At 37.2% G+C, this 8,674-nt stretch overlaps 1 long non-coding RNA gene across 1 annotated transcript; it reads left to right on the top strand.

The window, feature by feature from the left end:
* The first annotated feature begins 2,583 nt into the window (after positions 1-2,583).
* On the top strand, positions 2,584-6,797 carry LOC119913190. Its single transcript, XR_005446404.1, has 3 exons — positions 2,584-3,504; positions 4,217-4,304; positions 6,483-6,797. It is a non-coding gene; the product is annotated as an uncharacterized LOC119913190 (long non-coding RNA).
* The last annotated feature ends 1,877 nt before the right edge of the window (positions 6,798-8,674 follow it).

Genomic DNA, 8,674 nt, shown 5'->3' with positions numbered 1-8,674 from the left:
CAATCAATTTACAGTAAATTCCTGTTAAATATTGGTTTTATCCTGTACAAAAAACCAAGTTCATGTGATATTAAGTTACAGAAACATAATTTTAACAGTTATTGCTTTATATAAACATTATTTGACAGTAATTACAGACACATCTCTAATAAATTTACAAGCTTTTACCATTAATGTATGGGGGTTTACTTTATATAAACATTATTTGACAGTAATTACAAGCAACTCTCCAATATTTCTACATATTTTTACTATTTAAATACGGGGGGTTACTTTATATAAACATTATTTGACAGTAATTACAGACACATCTCTAATAAATTTACAAGCTTTTACCATTAATGTATGTGGGTTTACTTTATATAAACATTATTTGACAGTAATGCAAGCAATTCTCCAATATATGTAAAAATACATTTATTTTATGTAAACAGTATTTGATAGCAATTACAAGCAACTGTGTATGTACAGACATTTTACATTAATGCATGGGGTTTACTTTATATAAATGCTGTTTGACAGTAATATCAAGCAACTCCAATATATCTACAGACTTTTCTTATTAGTGCATGGGATTTACTTCATATAAACATTTTTTGACAGTAATTACAAGCAACATTCCAGTTTATGTGCACACGTTCGCTATTAGTATATGGTGTTTTGAATGTACAAAAACCAGAAGGTCTATGTTAAAGCATTTGCATCAACAACTTTTTCACTAAATACATACATTTTTCTGACATTTTACAACAATGTCCCATCCAAAAACAAGTCATTATTTGGTTTTAAAACCAAAACAGAAAACAAAGCAGCTGTGTTTTGTTCTATATAGGACCAGTGTTGCATCCCTACTGGTTTTCAAGCTAACTGGCTGCTGTACACATGCCCCTGTTGTTTGCAACAGCTGTCTGCGTCAGGCTTCATCCAAAAGGGAATGATCACCAACCTTCCACAGTGCACCAGGTCGCTCCCGCGACCTCCTCTCCCTCGCCCTCTCCGGTAACCCTACTATGGGTTGAGTTGCCAGTGGAACCGGCGTACTGGACGGTCAGTGGTCGCGCAACTTTCTAAATTCTTCCATCTCACAAAGAAAATAAAGGTCAGGTCGAAACAGTGTATATAGGCTGAACGAAAAGTACCCAAACATTTTAATCTGTGTATGATTCGTTAATATACAGTTCGCCAAATTAACTAATAACCAGGGCTCAACAGTGACCTGTTGTCCTGGGGACGATAGAAAATATGTTTGGGATGAAGAGAAATATTCTGTAGGACGCCTCTAGGACAAAAGGGATTGTGGAGGCCTATTTATTTATTAAAATCACTTAGCAAATGACAAACTGAACCGACCGAGCGCTGACGACAACAGAGGTCGTCTTCTCACGCTGTTACTTCAGTCACGCCGGACTCACACAGGAGGCTGGCTGCTCACCTGTTCACGTGGTACAGGTCCATTATTCTCTCAGACTTGCTGAGCTCTCAATCGCACTGTGTAGGTTAGTGTTAAGCGCCACACATCAATCTTCTCACGCAGTGAAAAACAAATCATTCAGAAGGCTACAGTCTGAAGGGAAGCACAGCAGAGTACCTATTGGTCAGGTAGACTTAAATATCAGACATCAGAAGCCAGAGTGGGCACAATATAATTTGTAGTCCAACATCTGAAATACACTGTAGACTTGGGGGATCATGAACCCATTGCCTCCAAGAAAGTGGAATGAGGCAGATAGATCGTCCCTAATGACTGTGAACCCAAATATGGTGACTGCTAACATGTTAGGATAGTAGTGATGCAAGAGGTTTATTCATTACTCTATTACAATCTCTTCAAATTATAACATTGATTAATCCAAAGAGCACTTGCTGGTGGGTTGCCTAGTTGAGCTGTGGAGTGGCTGAGGCGATGCAGTGATGGTGTTCAGGCTAGTTGTAGGCTCATACAGCCTGTTAACCCTTCTTCACATAATTGATAAGTTAAATACAAGTCTAACTCCTTGGAGTTGGCACTTATATGTGGTGCTTTCAGAGGTAAAACACTAACACACACATATTTACACACAGTAGGCCTACATATGAGACCACCGTGCTGAAGTGTGTGGTGGGAGAAGGGGGTGGGGAGGCAGTATACATAATTCTCAAATACTTAAAGTCCATCTAATCGCACTATCTGTGCAAAATATGAAAGTGTTGTTTAATCACAACAGTGAATTAGGGTTGACATTGAAGCATATGGCCGAACCACCCAGATACTGTGTTCTGCTTGAGGTATCTACCTGTTAAATAATATCCTAGACCTGCTCTATATGAAAAGTGCAATGAGATTACCTTTGTTATGAATTGAGGCTAAATAAAACTGATTAGATTGAATACTTGTTACATCCAGAAGGTGGCAGTGGTGCAGCGCCAGCTGCCGTCATACCGAAAGAAGGAGAAGAAGAAGAAGATTTCAGCTAGCACATGTGCGATACCACTTGACTGCTTCTTCTGAGTTAATTTTGGCGGACTAGTTGCTCATGGTCTTCGTTTTTGGAAGTTGTAAGATATAAGGACCTGTTCTTTTTACCCGTACCTGTTTTTGTAGAATTTTCATATTGAGCATGATTGTATTTTGTGTTTGTGATAGAAGGTGTCCTGCATTTTTCGGGTGAATAAGCAGTCAGGTCAGGTTAACTAGCCTAGGGAGGTGGTTCTTGGAGACATGTGTTAGCTAGCTAACATTGCTGCATGACTCAGGTTGATAGGCTTTTATCCCGCCGAGCCTGCCAATCCGTGAACACTTGAACCCTCTGCTGTCGATAGCAACACTGTTTACAGGCGCTTCAACACCTCAGCCTGTGCTGTGGTGTCCATAGAGAAAGCTGTTTTTACATGTCTGTGTTTAAGCTCTTAAGCTTTAGCTCTTCATAGGCTGCTTTTGTAACACAGTGTCTTTGATTTGGAGAGATTAGTTTTACTCTTGTGTTCCTGTCTATACTTTCAGATATCAGGCTTATTTTACTGGTCGTAATAAATGCAAAAGTTACGTGTTTGCAGTAAAAACAGGTCATTTTAATTTTTAACAAACAGATATTTTGGACTTTTATTAGTGTTGTATTGAGCCAATGGTTTGAAGTGTTTATGAACTTTAATGAGTCAGTATTAGCCTAAAGCTGTGCAAGCTATCTGTTATTATAAATTGGGGGGGAGGGCATCACAGAGTAGACATGGCTTTTAGGTCAGTGTAATGCTACAAATTACGAAAGTGTGCCTCTTTTTCTCTCTGAATTTCCAAGACTTTATTTCATCCTCTTCCCTTTCCCAGGTAAAGGAGAGCGCATAAGGCTGCTCTTCAACTACCAATAATATGTTGTGCTTGTGGAATATGTTTCTAGGTGGAATTTCTGAGGATTTCCACTGCTCCACTGTCTCAAAGTTCATAGACAAACACACTTCCAATCTCCTCAGTGTGTTGAAGAAGAAAGGAGGCTCTGCAGGAAGGGAACTTCGCATACTTTTGGCCCAAAGGTATGTTTTGCAATTGGTAGAAAACATTATAGAATAATAAGTTGATGTTGACTCGTCTCTTCTGACACGTATAGAGAGTAGTAAACAGAAACCCAAAACATCTGTGTATGCACCCTGATGAGTATACTATTGGGATTTGATTGTTGCTCACAAAGCCTAATCAGCAACATTTGTGCCACTTTCAAACAAATATTTTTTGTTTGCAGTTGCCTCACTATTTAAACACACATCAATGACCAGAGCTATGTTTAGGGATCGGATATATTGACATTTGGAATGAGCAATAGAAAGTTTGCTTCTCAACATACAATGCGCTTTTTAAACAGGTGTATTGATGACATACTGGCTTTTTGCTCACGAAGGTTTCTACCTGTGGCCTCTCTGCTGGCCATTAAGTTGGCTCTGTGTTTGCGTCTATGTGGAGACGCTCAGCCCTGACACAGAGAGCAGGGCAAAGGCTTCACCGTGATAATAACATAATTTATTTGACAGCAAGGTTTCTTTTGTTTATTATGTTTTCAACACAGATTTGTTCACAATGTAGCAATGGGGGAGGGTGTACCTCCCTGGACATGTTCATAACAAGTTTGTGTCCTTTCAGAATTTAATAAAATCAAAGATGTAGGACACATAACATTAACATCACTGGAAATGTGTAGTATGTGTGTATGTGCAGTCCTTAAGTATTTCTGTATTGTTTTTGTCTCTCTAGCAACTGTTGAAAAGAGGAGGGAGATCATCCTCAGGGCAATTGGTTTCTACCTGATGAAGACCCAAACATCCTCTTCAAAGTATACCCGGTTGGTAATTTCAGTAGTTACTACCTGCATTAAACCAAATATTACAGTTGTGGTCAGAAGTTTACATACACTTGTAAAGAACACGTATTTCATGGCAGTAAAAGCCAACTGCCATTAAATACATGAAAATTAATTGTGAATCGTGATTTTGGCTGAAATGAAGAAACAAAAAACAGACAGCTTGTTACATCCCTTGTTACTTGTCTAGGGGTGGGGGACTAACAAAGAGATAAATAAATCGGGTGGGAAAAACAAAGGATGACCCAAAACATGTGTCAAGTTAATGTATTTATTCCAAGTTGGTAACAAAAAAGGTGAAGGCGATCTCTGCTCCCATTAGAGACAATATGGGGTTTGTTATGTAAAGTAAATTAATTAAGATGTTCAACAGAAAATATGCAACACAATACAGTCTCTACGGCTCCCGCCACGCTGGTGAGGCACATGTGGAGATCGGCGCTCCTCACCACACCAGCTTCTAGCTGGTCGTGAACACGGGGCCAACGGCTGCCTCTGCAGAGTCTCCAGACGCACGGTTAAGATCGGAACCCAGCAGATCAAGCCACACAGTCTAACGCGCGCAACCAAGGAAGAGTGAAACAAACGTAACTAGACTATTACATTTATTCATTTAGCTGATGCTTTTATCCAAAGCGACTTACAATTGCTATTTAGATCAGAGGTCGCACGCCTCTGGAGCAACTAGGGGTTAAGTGTCTTGCTCAGGGAAGGGACACGTTGGTGTCACAGATGGGACTTGAACCCGGGTCTCCTGTGCGTCATACCATACGTGCGTCACACCACCCCAAACAAAGGATCAGATATATGAAGGTGGAGTACACATGATTTGGCTGGAGCATTGTAAAGTGCTTAAAATCTGACTCTATACTAATAACAGCAGCATCAAAAATAAAAAATATCAGCAAAAGAAGTCAGTAATAATGCTGTAATAATGCTATGCAATGTTAACTGCATTTATATGAAGTAACATTAAATATCTGCATTTCATTACTACCTACTTGTTTGATTTGTTACAAATACTTTTGTCTTACAGTCGCATTGTAGCCTCGTAATCGTAATGAGGTACCAAATTGTTGATCTGATAATCGTGATTGAATTGAATCGTGAGGCCAGTGAAGATACACACCCCTACTGCTTACTCGTTTTGTACTTCTTACTGTAGAAGAAGTTTTTTTGGTACTGGTATCGTAAAATTTTAAACAGTACCCCTCCATACCTGACTTAAACCCAATCGAGAACATGTGAACTATTTTGAAGAAACAAGTCTGTTTGTCAACTGCTCCAAATCTATCAAGTAGTGGTCAATGATTCAACCAGAAGCTTGTGGATGGCTACCAAAAGTGTCTAATTGAGGTAAAAATGACAATGGGACTTTTAAACAAATATTAACATTGCTCTATGTATATTTTTAACCCAGTAGATGTGGTCACATTTTCGGAAGACCCATAATAAATTCATAAAAGTACCAAAATTCATGACGGTTTTTGTGACAATGATTCATCACCGAAAGATTGGCGTTGTAGTTATTATTGGAAACCCAAACAGCCATGACGTGTATGTTCTTTAGAAGTGTGTGTAAACCTTTGACCACAACTGTAATCTTGTTACTTTCTAACGATTTGCAGAAAACCAGTTTGTTTTTTGTCTCTTTTGGGAAATCTAATATATACACTCACAATGCATTTTATCAGGAACATCTGCTGTCTAATGCAATCAAAAATGACAACTGTCATACATTCTGTTATTACTGATTTCATAGTGGGTGGTGTACTGGAGTGCATTATATTTAAAAGTTTTCCTAATATTGTCTACCCCATTGACATACATGAGGGGGGCAGAATAATAGAAACACTTGTTCAATATCTAAGCTTAGTAAAAGTAAAATTTATGGCAGAGCTGTTGGATTGCAGTAGACTGCACACCCTCCAAATAAAGTGCTTGGTGAGGTATATTAAATAATACACCATTGTATCTAATATTTAATTCACCAGCACTACTTCATCTTGTAATTTTTAAACACATAGCACTGTATCATGCTATTTTTGTTAAATCATTAAATAAGGGACACCTGAAATGCAAATATTACTCTTTAGAATTCAGCAAAATCTGTTTGATTACATAATTTGTTTTTCTACTTTCTTTCTGTCCTATGTAAAGGATCTGATGCTACAGCTGTTCCGAGGGAGCTTGGACAAGTTATCTTTACAGCATCCGTGTTGAGGGAGGTGATGCCACCACTCCTCCAGCTGATGTTGGGATAGTCACCGAGGGTGCTGAAGTTCTGCATGACTTGGGAGACACCGCCTCTACAAGTGCACTCTTAATAGGTGTAATTATGCACTGAACCTCCGTTATCCTCAGAACCTTAAAGCCTTCCTTTGAGGTACTTCACAAGTGATTCTTTCAACTAGAAGCTAGTGTGACACCCTGTGGGGTCATGAGTGTGGCCTGTCTCTCTTGCGCTCTCTCTCTCGGAGGAGGAGGAGGAGGAGCTGATTGCAGTGGCTCTGGGCACCTGGGCTAATTGCCCTGTAGAGTATTTGGGATTGTTTTCGCATTCGGCAAAGAGGGCTGCTGTCAAAACCAGGTCAGACCTCCCTGCGGCTGGCTCCCTGGTTTTCCATTTAGTTTGGTTTTCTTTGTTTGGACTGTTGCGTTGTGGTATTTGTCTTGTTTGCATGCTACAACACCGTCACACATACACCCATGCAACCATGCACAGACACTACTGAAACCACTGACTACATACCTCATACTTTAATGTTAGTTTGAAATACTTTGGTTTAAATAAACCTATATTGTTAAACTTTTACCATGGTGTGTCTCCCTTTTGTTGTGGCTTTTTGAGCCAGGTCGTAACACTAGCAAACTATCAACCAAGGTACAGATGCTCAAGAACAAACTCTATGAATGAGCCATCCAATTATTTGGAGTATTCTACAGAATAGGCAGAATTCTAGGCAATGCATCATCAAAATTGTTGACAACTAACATTATTTTGCAAACAATTTTTTATTATGCTGTATTATTTTTTTTCACCAATTGCACCAAAATGATGATTAAGTTGAAATTGATTTGTGTGGGACCAGTTGACAAACATTTGAATTGTGTCAATCTAATTTGGAAAAAAAATATTGAATGAAAACCTAATGTTTTAATTAATTGAACATAAATGTATATTTTTACTACTCCAAATAAAATATTGAAAGGTAAGCTTAAATATATTGTTGATCAGAAGTTTTTTATTTTTAGTTGGATCAATTGACATTCATTGTGTTACTCTTATACAAGTTCATTACATTTTTTTGCTTTTAACGAACCTAAAACAGTTCAGTTTTTTGAGTGAACCAAGATGGGACAACAAATACACTTTTTATGACCATTTGATATATAGCCCAAACACCAGTAAGCTGTGCATCAAGACCTAATGAGAATAGGTCTTTTTAGCCTCAAATGGCCTATGAATGTCTCTAAAGTAAACTCCATACATTAATGGGAAAAGTTCGTAGATATATTGGATAGTTGCTTGTAATTACTATAAAAGTATGTTTATTCAAAGTAAACTCCATACATTAATGGGAAAAGTTCGTAGATATATTGGATAGTTGCTTGTAATTACTATAAAAGTATGTTTATTCAAAGTAAACTCCATACATTTATGGGAAAAGTTCGTAGATATATTGGATAGTTGCTTTTAATTACTGTCAAATATTGTTTATATAAAGTAATCTCTATAAAAATAGGGTTTTGCAAGCTATTATCACGTGATCTTATTTATTCTACAGTTTAAAAACTAAATTTAACAGGAATTTACTATTAATAGATTGGATAATCCCATAAAATAAAAGCCTAAAGCTTTCAAGATACTGTTAATGGGTTTTAAAACACGGTATTTTAAGGAATATTTTTATAATTTTTTTGTGTTTTAAATCTAAAAATCTGTACTTTGACAAGGAGTTTTTGTGGATGGAATAGATAATCTTATGAATTTACCAAAGAATACTGTGTAAAAACAGCAGAAACATTTTAATTGTGTAATTTTAAGGTATTTCTGCAATATTTTTCAGTTTATATTTGTTTAACATTTTACAGACGTTTTTTAAATGAGATTTTCTTTTCATTTTACAGCAGTTGGACTGTAAAAATATAGACAATGTTTACAGTAAATATCTGCATTTAAAAACAGTATTATTCCGTAGAATAATTTATGGTTCTTTACTGTAATTTTACGGTAAGTGTTTGGCAACTTTTGCTGCCAGACTTTTTACCATTATTTTACGATTGTTTTTTTACATTTATTTACCTTAAATTTAAAGTTTCACACTAAAAAAACAGAAAGTTGTCTTAAT

The sequence above is a fragment of the Micropterus salmoides genome, unplaced genomic scaffold (genome assembly GCF_014851395.1).
Source record: "Micropterus salmoides isolate LMB-PRFRI ecotype aquatic unplaced genomic scaffold, ASM1485139v1 Ms_hic_scaffold_2, whole genome shotgun sequence".
NCBI lineage: Eukaryota > Metazoa > Chordata > Actinopteri > Centrarchiformes > Centrarchidae > Micropterus > Micropterus salmoides.
Note: the sequence above shows the minus strand (reverse complement) of the source record. Positions and strands in the feature narration are given on the sequence as shown.